Consider the following 16,214-nt stretch of genomic DNA (forward strand, 5'->3'; position numbering starts at 1 on the left):
TCAGTGAAGGCTGCTTGTGATAAAATGGACATGATTCTTATAAGGTAAAATGTCAGCTCTATTTAACCTAACCAAAGTTTTGCTATTGGCTTCACTGTATGTTTCTCTAAAGAACACAGTTCTTATTCTGTGTGTTTTTACCTGCTTAAAGTAAGCTTTTTGGGAAATCTGCCTATAAATAACTTGTGACTTCTGGTTGGTATTATGAAATTGCCATAAAATGGAATGTAACAGTGGGCAGTAACCCCACCATAAAACTGACAGAGGAATCTGCCTATAAATAACTTAGGACTTCTGGTTGATATTATGAAATTGCCATATCATGAAATGTAAGAGCAGGCAACGACCCCACCAGAAATCAGGTTCTGACACACACCTGTCAGAGCAGGGACTAGGTCCATGAAGCAACATTAAAGTTGGCAGCAGGACCAGTTTTAAGGATCTCCAAAGCAGGTACAGGAAGTTTCAGGCAGGCAAAAATGATCAGAACAATATGGCTTCATGACAAAGCAGTCTTGTTTTACTTTTGGACAAGCCAAAGGATGCAAACTTGGAGCAGACACAGATTGAGGGAAAGAGAGAGAAAGAGGGTTGGTATCCCACAATTCACAGGAAAAGGGCATCTTATACTCCTCAGAAGGTTGTGCCCAAATCTCCTGAAATGTGTAAAGGTTTGTTGAGCTCCATGAATTTCTCGTGCTATCTAAGCAAGAAGTAATTGTGTTTTGTGTTTAAAAATCCTAATAATGTTTGCTTGTTGGATTTCTTAGAGAGGTTGTGTTTACGCTACTGGGGAACCTGGCTAGGACAGCGGAGGTACATGGAATCATAGGACAGAGATATGCACAGGAATTGTACTAGAAAGGCCAAGGAAAAGAAAGAGTTCTGTAGCATGGAACAATTGCTGGATATACCCAGTCTGAAATTTAAAGTCTAGCTCAACCCCCAGATACCTCTAGAGAAACTGAACCTTGATCTCTTGGAATTATCCTATCTGCCTTGGGATTTTTTGTAGCAATTCTGACAATGAAATAACCTTTCAAGTTTACCGCTGCCTGATATAAAGTTAGCTCATCAGATTTGCTACACTAAATTCTTTAAGTATTCGATTTCTAGAAAGGAAAAACAGATGCTACAGCCACTGATGATGGTGCCTCACTAAATGGCTCTCTTCCTGCTCAGGCAACATTGAACGTATAGCCTACAATGGTAGTAGGGAAAATCATACTATGAGAAGTTCTAACCTTTGAATGAGTCACTGATTAAGACCCCTAACTTGAAATCTCATTTTATGACATGAGGTATTTTTTCCTACCTAGGGACAAAACCTCAGCAATGGGACAGCATCTGAAGTCATGTACCTTTATATAATTGGGGGAATCACAATCTTGACTAAGGTGATATAAATATTACCAGACAGTCCCTTGAGAGTGGAGGACTTAGCATGAGAATCATTCCTTTTTTTTTTTTTTTTTTTTTTTTTTTTTTTGCATTTTGAGAGTTTTCCTTTGAAATCAGGAAAAAAAATCTGTGGGAAGAAATGTTATTAAAAATGTTTAGGGAAACATTTAGAACTTCCTGGAATGGTTATCAGCAAACCCCACCTATTTCCAAGACTTTTCATTTCTTCTTAAAGGATTTTTTTTTTCCTGAGAATAAAAACTTATTCCAATTTTAGAAATGGTATCATGATGTCAGTAGCACTATCAGATATTTAGCTATTTTAGAGTTTACTTAAGTGAATATGAGATTCCACTATGCTACTAGTGGCAAATCAGGATCTCATTCATAAAAATTCATGGCCAGGTAAGTAAAAAAGGTTGCTTAGGGCTAGATTGATTAGGATTTATTTTTACCTCTTAATTACACAACCAAAGAAGTTTTGAGACATTTTATTCAATTCTAAACATTTAGTGAGGGCCTAAGCTATCACCTGCTGAAAACAATGGAAAGACTCCCGTTTACGAAGCTGAATTGGATGCTGATGGATAAATCCCTATACTTTTTGCCAGATGTAGAGAATGATTTTGCCTCTGAACCAAAGCAGTCCTACTCTGAATGCTGGGGCTGAACATAGCTGCCTGATATAGAGCCCAGTTTGAGAGAGGATTTGAGGCTCAACAAAGTACACTGTGGACATGTCTACACGAAACATTTACTACACAGCTGACTAATTAATTCAAAGGTTACCCCACAACTAGAGATGATTCTCTCCTACCTCTGGTTTTAATCATGGTTATTCCAAGCCAAGTTACTTAGTCTGAATGGTAGATATATAATTTGAATCTCAGTTTTTAAACCAGATGTTCTAGCAGTCTTCAGCCCTATGCAAAATGGATGGTGTGTTTAATTTTCTTTTGACTTATAGTATGCTATAGTGGAAAGTGCCAGGAGACAAGCCAGGTATTTTTCCAACAGTAGATTTAAGTTTTAACGCATGTAGGTTGACAAAATTGCACCTTTTTAACCTGAGCTTTAGCAGAGATGCTTGTGCATGACCTGATTCAAGGAAACAATATTTCTGCACTGCAGTCCTGTCAATCCCTCACCTTTCAAGAACACTAAACCAATAAAGTAAATTATTTTAAAGAATAAAGAAATAGAGAAAACCTGATCCATAAATTGACTTCTTTGTTCTGCCAAATGACTAAATGACACTTAAGTCATCCCTAAGTGCCTGGAAAAAAATAAAAGGCATTTCTTTTGTGAAACTGATGAAGAATTAGGCAATTGTAAAGCATGGAATGGCAAAGTGGAAAATATATAGTAATAGTGTTTTCCATTTTTCTCTCCTTGCATCTATTTTTATTTTTTGCAGCAAAATGCTACAAGTGGAGTGACATTAAACTTCACTCCCCTCTCTAATCTCTGGATTAAGAGCAATGACAAGTACTTCGGTTGTATGGCTTTTCAGTACTACAGCAATGGAATCTCCATGGCCTCTCCATGGATGCTTCTCCAGTTGCCACCTGAACTGGCAATAGATAAGTTACTCAAATATTCTCCTTTAGCACCAGCCTCATACTCGGGGTGGAAGTGTCAAGGGTTAAACCCAAATTACAGGAAGCTACTGCTTTGCTATGTAAGTGGAGGTACTTGCCATGACTGGAAACACTTCTTAGCTTTTAGAATTAATAAAATAAATATAATTAAATTCATATAAACAAAAAAAATTAAATAGCACAGAAACATTAATCATAACAATACACAAAAAATAATTATTCAGATGAAATAAAAAATGAACCCATGAAAAGCCTGTGATGTATGACTTCAACCTCTAAGATTTCACATCTTTCCAAGGATTTTACTTCATTTTTCATCAAAGACAATGAAAATGTACAGAAAAATGTTTTGTTCTCTCATTACTAATGAAGCAAGCATCCTTCCCCTCCTGTTGTTCTCCCATATTTCAGCCTTTAAAAGTAATGCTTCTTCATACATTGTCTCTATCCCTGTTTTGACTTTTTTCCTCCTTCCTCTAAACCGGTAGTTCTCAATCTTCCTAGACTCAAAGCACTCCAGCATAGGGTGAAGGCACCCTTTGGAATATGCCAGCTCTTAGCTTTGACTCCTTTTTTGACTGTAGAATAATAACAGAGCAGCTTTTCTGTTGCAAAGAACACAACTATGGATTTCTATTTGAATTTTCTGGATTTATCTTGTGAATCATGTTTGTAAACCTAACAGTGCTAACATTATGTGAAACCCCATGGCACCCTTGGAAATATCTTAAGGCACCTCAGGGTGTTGTGGCACTCTGGTTGAGAATCACTGCTCTGAACCTTTCTCAAGTCAGAGCAATAATGGTTACCTGGAGTAAAAGTACACTGGTAGATTGGCTACTGATAAAAGAGAGAAAAAGGTCCTCAGCTCAACCTTTGCTGTTTTCACCCCTAAATTACAAGAACACACACTTATCTCTGTGTCTATCTGGCTACCTGCAGCAGTAAAATATGGATTCTCATCTATACCACAAGAGGGAGAAGGAGGGTGGCACACAGACTGGCAGAAAGTCTTGTATCCACTTAGTTCTCTGCTTTTTCCTCCTGTTCATACCCTATACTTATATGTTTACCCTAACAAACATTCTCTGATCAGGAGATTTAAATGTCTTTGTCTTATGCTTTGGAAATCAAACTGAACAGTACTTTCATGGATCTAGGAGGTGACAATTATCTGGGATTTATGTCCTTGTCAACATACAATTTCTGGAAGGGAAGATTTCTTATTTTTTTCTGTCACTGTTGGGGAAGTCACTTAACACTATCCAGTTTTCTTTCATCTTATTTTATGGTCTTCTCTGACAAGCCTGCTTTTGTTTTACAACTTATCTAAGGCTAGGAACAGTCATTACATTTGTCCCAGGACAAGCTGTGCCTGTGTTTGTCCTGAAACAGAAAAGTCCCAGGGTTGGTGTGTACATATCGCCCTTCTAATCAGGATTTAGTGAGTTGATGAATGCACTGCCTATTTTCTAATGTCATTTAAAAGATGCAGTTCTGGGACAACCATTCAGACACACTTTTCAATGTCCCAGGACAAGCTGTTAGCTCTTCTTATCCCATGAAACTTTTTAGGCTTTGCTCCAGGGCAATGGACATAGACATCTGAACAATGGCACTTTGAATACAAAATAGTTCCTCCCAGGGTAAATGTGATGTCTGTTTGTCTGAGAACAGACATCACCCTTGTTGTGGCAGAAAATGTTTTAGTGAGGGACAAAGCATAAGTATATAGACACCTCATTCCTTTTTAAGAGACAGATACCCAAAAATGTTTCTGCAACAAGACCTACTAACAGTTTGTCCTGCATTATTGCGCAGGTTGTCCCATGATAGATTCACGGGATTGATGAACTAGTTGGTCCTCCAGGTAGCCACAGTGCATCTCTTTGGCTCCAATGCTGACCCCTTTTGAACTCTACCCATCAGCTCTGGCCCTGACCACAGAACTCTATTGCTCAGGACTTTCAGACCCCAGGTGGCCACTCCCATCTACTTATTGCTCTGCATGGTGATTTGCCAGACATTTCATGTTCACCATCCACCTGAGACCAGGTGATGACCTATCTGGTGACCTGCATCCTCTGAACAACACTAGTCACTGAAAACCTCCAGGATCCATCAGACCTCCATACCTCTACAAAACCATCCACACTTCCTCTACCATGTCCTCTCAGTCTGATGAGTTCCCCCCCACCCTCAAAATGCAGCAGCAACTGGACCAAGGAGAAGGCAACTGAATTAATTGCCATTTGAGATGGGATCAAAAAGTGGGTGCTTTAATCAGGGGGTGGGTGTTTGCCACCAAAACAAGATGGTGTATCAGCTGATCACCAAAGAAACGGCAGCCCAGAGTCATGATCATAATTTGACCCAGTGCTGCTCAATGTGCAAGGTACTGAGACAGCAGCTCACAAAGACACAAGACAACAACTTCATGTCAGGGCCCGCAGGTACACAATGTGTCTACCATGAGGCAAACTTGCATATCTTTATGGTCAACAATACATCTCCAAAAACATGTTTGACATGGCAGCCAACACCACTACCCGACCCAGGAGTGTGGCGAGGACTTTTGTGAAATTGTGGTTGAAAAGAGACAACCCTCCCAGGACAACACAGCAACCTAGGCAATAAACCAATCACACCGGTGAGTGAGATACATCATTAGGCACTCTGACATTCCAGAGAAGAGCCAACTCACCAGTGACTCCTCATAGGATGCCCCTCCTCCCCACAAGTCAAAGTCATCAGGGACTACCATCGCTTGCAGTCAGAGGCAAGAAAAGACCACTGACCTGTATCATACAGTGATGAACAGGTGCCAGTTCTACTGTGGGATCAGGTGGATCAGGGTGACATTGGCCAGGGTGCTGGCATCCCCTGGTTATAGGCCAGGGACGTTCTGGGGTCCCAACATAAACCACACAAATCAGCAGCCCACCCCTACAACCGTCAACTAGCCTGCTGTGTTTCATGACCCCCATGGAAGTTAGGAGTCTCTGGCTGTACCCTATGACTCTATCCAATGGCTGCTTGTACCTTGGCTACCCAAACATGCCCCCTGGTTTCCCAGGTGCCTAGGGAACACAGAGAAGGACTGACTGCCCACGTTGTAAGTCTGCGGGGTGAATGAGCCTGCCCATTGGCTAAATTACCTTGCAAGTTGTAACTTTGTTGTGGAGTTCTTCATGCAGTCAGGGAAACTGAAGAAAACAATTAACTCCTGTTCATCCTATACTTTCACAGCAGACACCAGTAAATAGGAGCAATAGCACCTTTGGACCAAATAACAGGCCAAAAACATGTTCAGGGACTGGTACTCAGAAAGTTTCCAGGAAAATGAAGACACATCTCCATACAAAGGTAGATATGCTGGTTTCTTCGGTGGAGTGTAGTATCTCCAGCATCCTGGAGGCCAGGCAATGCAGGGAGGAAGAGAAAGTATACCACCACTTTATGGCCATGGTCAGGAACAGGATCAAGAAGTCACAGTACACCACTAAGTGGATATTGCTGAGCACACAGGAAATAGTGAGGGTTGAACAGGAGTCCATGGATCACCTCATATCTGCCTTGAACCTGCAAACCGATGGCATCCTTAGTGTTCTCTGCAGCATCCAACAATTCAATCCACAAGGAAGACCATCCAGTGTCCCTTGGGAGCAGATGAAGCATACCCTAGCCATCAGGTGGCTATACCTGGTGGCCAGAACAATCCTCCAGCACTGGCCACTGCCATCTGAAGACATACTGTACATGCATGCTGAGGCCATGCAGGGCAGTAGTGGGTTTTGTGAAAGTGCTGATGATTATTTTTTACTATTTTTAACTGCATTTAATTATTGTGTTACACCTGTTACCATGTTGGCCCTTGTTCTGTTTAATAAAAATTCTGCCTCTTGTCAGAGATTTTGCATTTAAAAAATAGGGCAGGGAAAAACTGGGCAAGGAGGAGCTAGTCACAGGTGGTGTTTCTCCTTCCCTATGTATCTCCCTTACTTCTGTCTTGCACTAGGAACCTTGGTTTTAAGAAGGGCATCTTTAACAATCACTGTGCAGTCTTTAACCACCATTGTGTTGTGGGTTCTACTTCAGTTAGGCTGTGATTGATGCTGCTTAAGTTAATTGCACACTTTTGGCCTTAACCATCCCACCAGCCAGAAGCCCAAGAGAGCCACTAAAAAAGTGATGGGGACCCAGCATGCCTGTCCCTGTACCCAAAGCTCAAGATAAGCCATGTCATCAGCTCTTTCTCACCCACAATTGCAGCCCTCGTAGCAGGGCTCAGCACCCAGGTGGACATTTACCCCCATAGCTGATGGTCCCATCAGCTCTCACTACTCTACCAACTGCAGCCCTGGGAGCAGGGCTGAGCACCCATCCACCCAACCCTAACATGCATACACTGCAGTTCCTCCCCTGATGCTGCTCCCTGCCCATGTTGAACATGACATATGAGAACATGAGTTTAGTTTACAGTGTTTAATTGAGTACAGTGTATCAGCTCTATGAATCATCACCATCAGCCTGTAGTCTGCAAAACCATTCCACTAGCATGTCAAACACACAATGCCCATTTGTAAATTCACAGGGCATCTGTAGGAGCTGGGGGTCACTCCATCCTCTGTAGCAGGGACTCAGGTAGAGGGTCTCCCTTGGCCTTGCAAATGCTGTGCAGCACACATGCAGAGATGATGAACTGGGATATGATGCATTCACTGCCTCCATGCATGTCCTCAGGCATCTCTAACAAGCCTTGAGACAGCCAAAAGCATTCTCCACAGCCACCATGCAGCTGCTTAGTTTGTAGTTGATCAGTTCTTTCTGGGCATCCAGAATGATAGGCAGGGTCCCTGATTAGTCAGGATACAGTCACTCTCTCAACCTGAATATTGGGAAGGCCAGGGACAAATTTCTTCTGCTCCATTGGCTGAAGGAGAAGGAAGAACCTAAATATTCTAGCAACATGAACTCTGCTCAGACAGTTGACATTTGTGTGTGTGAAATGGCTGTGCTGGCATAATCAAGAAGTAGCCCTTCCAATCAATGAATTAATGGCCATGGCACACAAGAGAAAGAATGCCGATGCATGCCATTGATGGCTCAAATACAGCTAGGGAACTCCAGTCTGGCAAACCGTTCCATGAATACCATGGGTGAGCAAGACATACGACATGTAGGGCCATTAGACATTGGATTGCCAGGCACAAGTCATGCACTGCTTCTCTAGCCATCACCTTCCCTACACTGAAGTGGTTTGCTATGGATCTGCAGCTATATGGGGTTGTGAGCTTCCACATAGTGATAGCAATGCACTCCTTCATGGATAAGGGCATGCTCATGACAGTTGTCCATGATGATCTGCAGGTGACCATGATGATCTGCTTCCTCCAGTTGCTGCTTGTCTCCCTGACCCAGAAATGGTGCTTCATGGTTTGGTGCCACTCCCACATCTGCCCAGTCACAGTGTGATGACCTAAAGTCAAAAGTTTTTCAGGAAGGCAGCTGCTGTTGCAGACTAGGGTCCATAGACTCTCCATTCTTTGCCAGGGAGCATGCACACAAGGCTCTCCCCTGCAAATACTGTCCCATTGTTCTTGGCACTAGTAAAAGTAGTCATGGAATCCAGAATAGTCAGCCAAAGTTGCCTTCTCCATTCAATCTTGCTCACAAGTACTGGGCCAGTGAGGTCTTCACATCAGCAACTGTGTTATTTCCCCCCACCTCCCAAAAGCTCCACGTCATGGTCAGTGTTGGCAGGAAGCACAAATGTTGTAGAAATGCAAGTAGGTGATGAGGAGCCCACACCGCCTAGCTGAATCACATCCAAATCCCTACCACACATTTTGCCACCCACCCATGATTTAACAACCAATAGGCACCAGTCACGCTGGCAGGTATGCTCACTCAGGCCACCTGCTGGTGGAATACTGGTGTTGCATGCAGACATTAAATTTATTTCAATGGGAAATGTGTGGACATTCCAATCCCATGATTTCTCAAGTGTGAGATAAATTGTACAAAAACCAGTCCCATGGCAAATTCAACAGCAGTTTATAGCTTTTGTTGCCTAAAAAAAACTTAACACAAAATATTTATCACAGCACAACTACATTCAATCATTTGGTTACATTCAGGGGCAGATCCAGGATGCAAGCAGGGGGAGGGAGTTGCCCCACTTTGGCTCATGTGCTGTGAGCTTTCTGAGCTCACTGACTTATCAGAACAGCTTCTGCCAGAGCCACTGCTTTGGTGCAGTTCTGAGATCCTTCCAGGTGAACACAGTGATCCTTGCGGGTGAACACCCCTTTCCCTGTGTCACCAAATTTGGCAGCGGGCAAAGGGGTAGGGAGCAAGTAGATGAGCCGCTGACAAGATGGTGGACTCACTGAGCATACACAGCACAGCTGAAGGAGGGAGTGACTGAATTCTGCGCCCCTCCCTCCCTCTACTCCCCTTTCCTGGATTTGTCCATAGTTACACATCAATCACTATTATTAGCGAAAACTATAAAATATATTGTTTGTATTATTGAACTCAAGGCTTTATTGTATGATGTTTCTTGTCAGGCCTTTTGCACTATTTAATCTGTTTTTATGGGTTGAGCTGGACATGGTAACCACTTACTTTATAACTAGCACAATCAGCAAAGTCAAGTCTTCAAAGGCTCACTTTTCACTCACTCAAAAACACTCGTCTTCTTCAGCTTGCTCTAGGCCATCTGGAAATGGCAAAAGCTGGCTAGTGCTAACTCTCCTTTGGCAACATCCTTATTCTTCTCACCTCCATCCAAGTCTTCTCAAAAAACCCCTCTCGCCTTGGGCCAACATCCCATCTCTAATCTTCAAGTCCTGTGAGAAGCCAGATGTGTAATGACAGCATAGTACAGAATCAATTATCCTAACAATTTGGACCAACCTCTATTCATAAAAATCAAATGTTCGGTTAATGAAACTTTTATTCATTGAACATTTATATGCAGCATGACATATAAAACATTTATACTGACATTATCAGTTTGTTGATTATTTCAGTTTTTTCAAAATTGTTAAAACAGCTCTCTTTACCATTGCCTTCACTTTTATCATACATTGTGCATGTTGTTGGCATGCCCTGAATTTGGATAACTAAGAAGTTAAGGTAATTGGTATATAATTGACTCTCTAGTGTAATGAAACTGTCCAGACAGACAACACCGGAATACTCTGCCCCATTTGTGATCAGCAAGAAATGCTATCTCATTTCATAGTTTCATAGTAATTAGGGGCTAGAAGGGACCTTACAGATCATTGGGTCCAGCCCTCCTGCACTTGGGCAGGAAAGACTGCTGGAATCAGATGACCCCAGCAAGATGGGCGTCAAGACACTTTTTGAAGATCGCCAGGGTGGATGACTGTACCACCTATGGGGGAAGCCTGTTCCAAACCCTCGGCACTCAACTTGTAAAGAAGTTTTTCCTTGTGTCTAGCCTGAAGCGATCCTCAATCAGCTTGTGCCAATTATTTCTTGTCCTCCCCTGGGGGGCCTTGGTGAACAAATGCTCCCCCAGGCCCTGATATACACCCTTGATATATAAATAGGCTTCCACCAAGTCGCCTCTGAGTCTTCTCTTCTCCAGGCTGAACAATCCCAAGTCTTTCAGCCTTTCCTCATATGACCTGGCCTCTAGGCCTCTAATCATGCATGTGGCCCTCCTTCTGATTCTCTCAAGCTTCCCCACATCCTTCTTGAAGTGTGGCACCTAGAACTGGATACAGAACTCCAGCTGCAGTCTCACCAAGGCCGAATAGAGAGGGAGGATGATATACTTAGTCTTGCTCGAGATGCCTCAGTGCCACGAGTCTTCAAATAACTGCCAATGATTGTACAATGACAGGGGCCAGTTTTTTAGCACCCTTGGGTGTAGTTCATCTGGTCCTGCTGACTTGTAGATATTTAGCCTTTGTAGGTGCTCCCCCACAAGATCTATGCCAGCTATGGGGGAGTGGTTATCCCCACCATTTCATGCGGTTTTCAAAATGTTTTGTATGACTGAATGTAACAGGAAGCTAAAGGCTCCTCTTACTAAAGAGAATACCCTACAGGAGGCAAAGCCCAGCTGCAGCATGGAAGCTGCCTAATTAGGAGGGGCCATGGTCTGAGGCACTTAAAAACCCCATTTTCCAAGCAGGGAAGGAGGGATTGGAGGCCGGGCTGAAGCTTCAGGGGGAAACAAGCTCCCAGGAGGAAATGGAGCAATCTGAGAGACCCAAACCAGCAAGGGATGCTTGAGACAGAGAGTGGTGAAAGCCCAGAGGACAGGGGATGCACTGATGTGTATTTGTTTACCCCAAGGAAGGGAGGCTTTTGTTTAAAGTGGCGGCATATCCTTTTTGTACCTAATGTGCATTTACCCCAAGCAGAGTGGGTTTTGTTTAAAGAGATAGCTTGCTTTTATATTATAGTTAAACCAGTGGACTGGATGTAGCTATATGAGGTGATGAGGAAAACATGGAGTGCCAGAGAGGCATATTATTGAGCCCTGCCAGGGGCAGAGGCACAGGACACAGAGAGCCAGTAGCCCAAACCAGAGAGAGGTCACAGCGGGGGGCTGAGGACAGGAGGGCCAGAGCCCACAGCCGGGGAAGGGCAAACCTAGGCAGGTTGCAGTCAGGAGGGCCAAAGCCTAGACCGGGAAGAGGAATAGGGGCAGCTTGAAGCTGAGAAGGCAAGCCAGAGCCTGGGAAGGGTGAGATCAGAGCTAGGGCCCACAGGCTGGGGTCCAGAGCAGTGGACCTTGGGCTAGAGGACCCAGGCAGAGGAAAGGGGCCAAACTCAGGAAGGTCCAAAGCCACAACAAAGGCTTTGTGACCAGAGGTCGAAGCAGTGCGAAGGGGTGAGAGCCCTACCAGAGTGATAACTTGTACCATCTGTGAGCCATGGGCATGTCTGTAAGGGCAGAAGGTAGTTAAAGTTAAATCATAACTTTAACCCTTAAGACTGGCAGAACATGAGGAAACAGGTGCTGAGGGCAAAAAGAGAAAGAGTACTACAAAAGTCTCACCAACCCCAGGCAGGCTGCCTCTTCTCATTATTTTTCATTACCATCAAGGTATGGTGTTGCGGGGACCAGGTTGCAGCCCTGGGAGACTCAAGTGGAGCTAGAGAAGACAGAGAGGGCCACTAGGGAGCATCACAGCAGCCTTCGGGCACCATCTTGTCATACCAAAGAACACAAATAGCTTTAAGGCTTATCATGTCCACAGCCAATAAAAATTGTTGGGAGATCAGCATTCAAAACTTCAGTGCAAGTACAAAATGCTTTGTAAAGAAAACCTATATCAAAATGAACTTCCGTGAAAACACCGTCAGATTCATTCCTGATCAAATGACTTAAGAACTGATTGTAGTGAAAAATATGAGCGTGTAAGAGGGGGAAAAAGAAACAAAACTTTCACGTAGAATCTAGGACCATCCTGGAAAAAGTGGAATAAGAACTTTTAAAAACATTTACACCATTACTTTGAATGAGATAAAAGTTATTTTGTAGGGGATAAAGGGGAACTTGCAGCTGGAGTCAAAGATTTTGATTTTTGACAACTGGTGCAAGATTGTATATAAATGAAAAAGCAAACATCTATTTTTATGACTTAACTGGATTTTGAAATTAAGCACAGAAGGTAGAAAGATCCTGCACAGTTTAAAAAAAAAAACACATTGCATGTCTGTACCTGAAAGCCTGCCTTAAAAAAATATTCTGCTATTACCTAGGGTATTGGGAAATCAAAGACTGGGATAGCAATGCATATACATCTGTTTCCACAGACCATCTATATAGACTGTTTGGAGCTAAGCCTGGTACCAAAATTCAGACTAGAAAGAGAAAAGACTGAAGCCCCTACTTTAAAAAAAATTACCTCTGGATTCCAATTTCTTCATATGCTAGTTCTCTAGGAGGTCGGCTAACAGCGGCTTTGAAAAGTATTTGGTCTTGAGAGGAATTTTTTTTTCTGATCCAAACAGCTGCAGGTGGCACTCTGAATGGACACACAATCCAATAAGAGAATAAAATTTTCTCTTTCAAGCTACATAAAAGACAAGGTGCCATTGGTAAAAACTGTACAGAAAAAAAGAGAAAGAATGGATTATCAGATTCTAGTACTGAGACATAGTTCTGTAACATGAAGGAACAGATTATGTGCTGTGAACAAAGTACTGTAAGGTCTGGAAAGTAGGCAGCTTCCCAGATTGAAACTTAGGTCCCCACTGAAAGACAGTTTTCTTAGGAATCAAAACATAAAAGTAATTACCAGAATTTATCTATGAAAGGTATTAAGGCTAGCAGTATGTGTTAATCTGATAAATGCTTTATGCCACCCCCTTCGATAGTGTGGTATATATGATATGATATATAGTAGTAGGAACATGAAATTAAAGAATTTCAGCATTTGTTCTTTTTTTCTACTAGCAGGCAGTCTTCAGCTCTCTCGCCTAAGGATGAATGACCTCATCAGTTAGGGCCCGGAGGATTGTTAGTTTCCAAGGAACTGCATTGTACCTTCAGATAAGGAGAATTCAGAGCAAAGGATTGCTCCTGTTGGGATGCTCTCTCAGAATGCCTAATAGAATGCCAGAAAAGAAAAATAGTTCTTACTTTATAATAGGATTAATAATCTCTGAAGAGTCTTCAAGGTCTTTCATCTGAAGCCATAAAGATGATTTTAAATAGCAGTAGTAAACACCTAGGGTCAAAACACTTGCTGTCCACTGGTCTTCCATTTTTGAAAAGCTAAACTTAGACACTCAAAAACAAACTGGAAGAAACCACTGAGCACTGACAATGTAAAACTGATGGAGTAAGCCAACTTTTATCTCTTCTCAGGGTTGCCAGAAAAGTTTACAAAATAGTTGAAAAGTAGGCAAGGTACACAATAAGAGAAAGTGTCAAATGGAAAGTGTGGGTTATGGTACAGCTATTCGTACACTCAGTTCTATACACACCATTACAATATATGCTATTTGCACATAACCTGGAGATAACATACCTTTCCTAACAAGATATAATAAACATATAAAAAGAAAAAAAGTGCTGTATGGTAATCATAAATCATTCTTTTCAGGAGAAATAAGAGTGTATGCAAATGCTAAGCTGTATGGCAACAGGATTTTTTGTAAATTGTGTTTTTGTAATGGATGGGGCCATAAATGAAGGATATATAATACTACACATATGCAGAGACTGATAATTACCCATAAGCTTCCACATTTCTCTGTTCTATACTATACTTTAACTAGGTACAGGAAAGATTAGTTGAATGTTTCAGTAGCCCATGGGTAACAAAGACACTTTGAAATGTAGTCTCAATTAATACAATGAAGTGACCCACTGCTGGTGTTTCAAATGTGTTATTTTATGTTTATATTCTCAACAGTGGTACTGGTTGAAAACAATAGTTATTTTATGTAAAACATTTTCAAAAGAACAAAAAATAAATTTATTGTAGTGTTATTTATAATAGTTCAAGGGAACAGACATTTCCTTATTGAATTAGCCATTTAGAATAGCAGATAGACTGTGTTTATTGTTATTTTCAATTAACTGATTGTTTGGGCTAAAGGAAATTGACAAAAGAACACTGTGATGTGAAGGAAAGAGTGCATGGGAAGAGATGAACTCAAAACCTCTCCCTCCCAGAAGAACCAAGAGATCAAGGTTAAAGGTAACATCCAGATGGCTCCCTTGCGTGCCTCCAACTTAGTTGTAATAAGGCCTAAAATTAGACACCCTTTGTTAGGAGGATGATTCAAACATAAAGGGTTAGGCACTCCCTTTCCTCAAACAGACAGTATAGAGACTTGGGTACCTCCAAGAGGCAATTCTGAGTAGGAAGCCATTGGAACTTGATGACAGGAAAGCACACCGACTCCCATCCCTTTAGAGATTTTATGTGCCTCTATTCACTCAGGATCTAGAAGCCAGAGTTCATTTCTGAAGGTAGGTGGGAGTGAGTTTGTTGCCATTCTCTCCACCTGCTGCATAACAGTCTTCTGCTTAGACCACTTGTGCAAGACATAGGAAACCGGGCTTCTCAAAACTCTCAGTCTAAGGAGATTCAAACCCATGTAGAACAGTCTGGCTTGGAGAATGGTGAAGCCTATAATACAAGAGTATTCGGGAAAGCAGAACAGCAAGCAAGAAGGAACCTGACTTTATAGTCTAATGACTAGGATAATCTGATGGAGGAGAGAGTGTGGGGTACCATTTAGCACCCCCCCCCACAAAATTTTGATCTTGCATGGCAGCATAGGTAATGGTGTAGTTAATCATTACACTATTTAATATGAATACATTTTATAAATATAGATAATAAAGCAACATATTCAAAGTCTTGCAATTATTCTTTTTTAAAAATCTTACAAAATAGAACCTGACTGCCTAATGCTTACCAATTAACATGCCTTTGATGACAGTACAATGGCATTTCAAGTATATGAGATAGTAAGAAAACCATAAAAGCAATTTTTATGTCTCAAATGGCTGGGAAAAAGTAATATCTCAAGATATCTAAAACAGTATTTGTAGACAAGGTGTTCTTTCCCTCACCTCAGTGTGTAATAAGTGCTGTTCAGCTATATGTTGTTTAAATAGACTATCCTTGACCAAAGTTTCAAAATCTTGTTGCTAATAGAAACCATAAGCCCACTGGATGGCTGTGAAGGTCTCGCACTCTGATTCCTGGTAACCAGGCACTTTTCAACCTGGGAATGTTATAGACAAAGTTCAATAAGTATGTTGTTTTTCTTATCTGAGTGTAAAGAACAAATAAGTGTGACTTTCCCATGACCACACAGTGGCAACATTTTCAATAAGCAAACAGAAGTTCAACAAAAGACTGGATACTGAATCCACTGTGGCCAGATTGTTCAGTTGTTCTGAGCAACTGCAATTTCCACTGATACCTGTAGGAGTTGTGGGCATTCAGCCTCAAAAAATGAGTCTAACTATAATAAGCACAGTTCAATACATAAACATATATTTATTAGTAATGATTTCATTCATTTCTCTCTGATTTGGAATCCACTGGAATATTGTAAATTTGAAATTTGTATTCAAATGTTATTTGATTATTGTCCTGCTTAGGAAAGACAATAAAAAAGCAGAGAGAAGACAACCTAATATAGAGAAAGAGGGTCTTAAACAAAGCCTGATTCACTGTAAAGAAGTTGTTA

The sequence above is a fragment of the Alligator mississippiensis genome, chromosome 3 (assembly GCF_030867095.1).
Source record: "Alligator mississippiensis isolate rAllMis1 chromosome 3, rAllMis1, whole genome shotgun sequence".
Lineage (NCBI taxonomy): Eukaryota > Metazoa > Chordata > Crocodylia > Alligatoridae > Alligator > Alligator mississippiensis.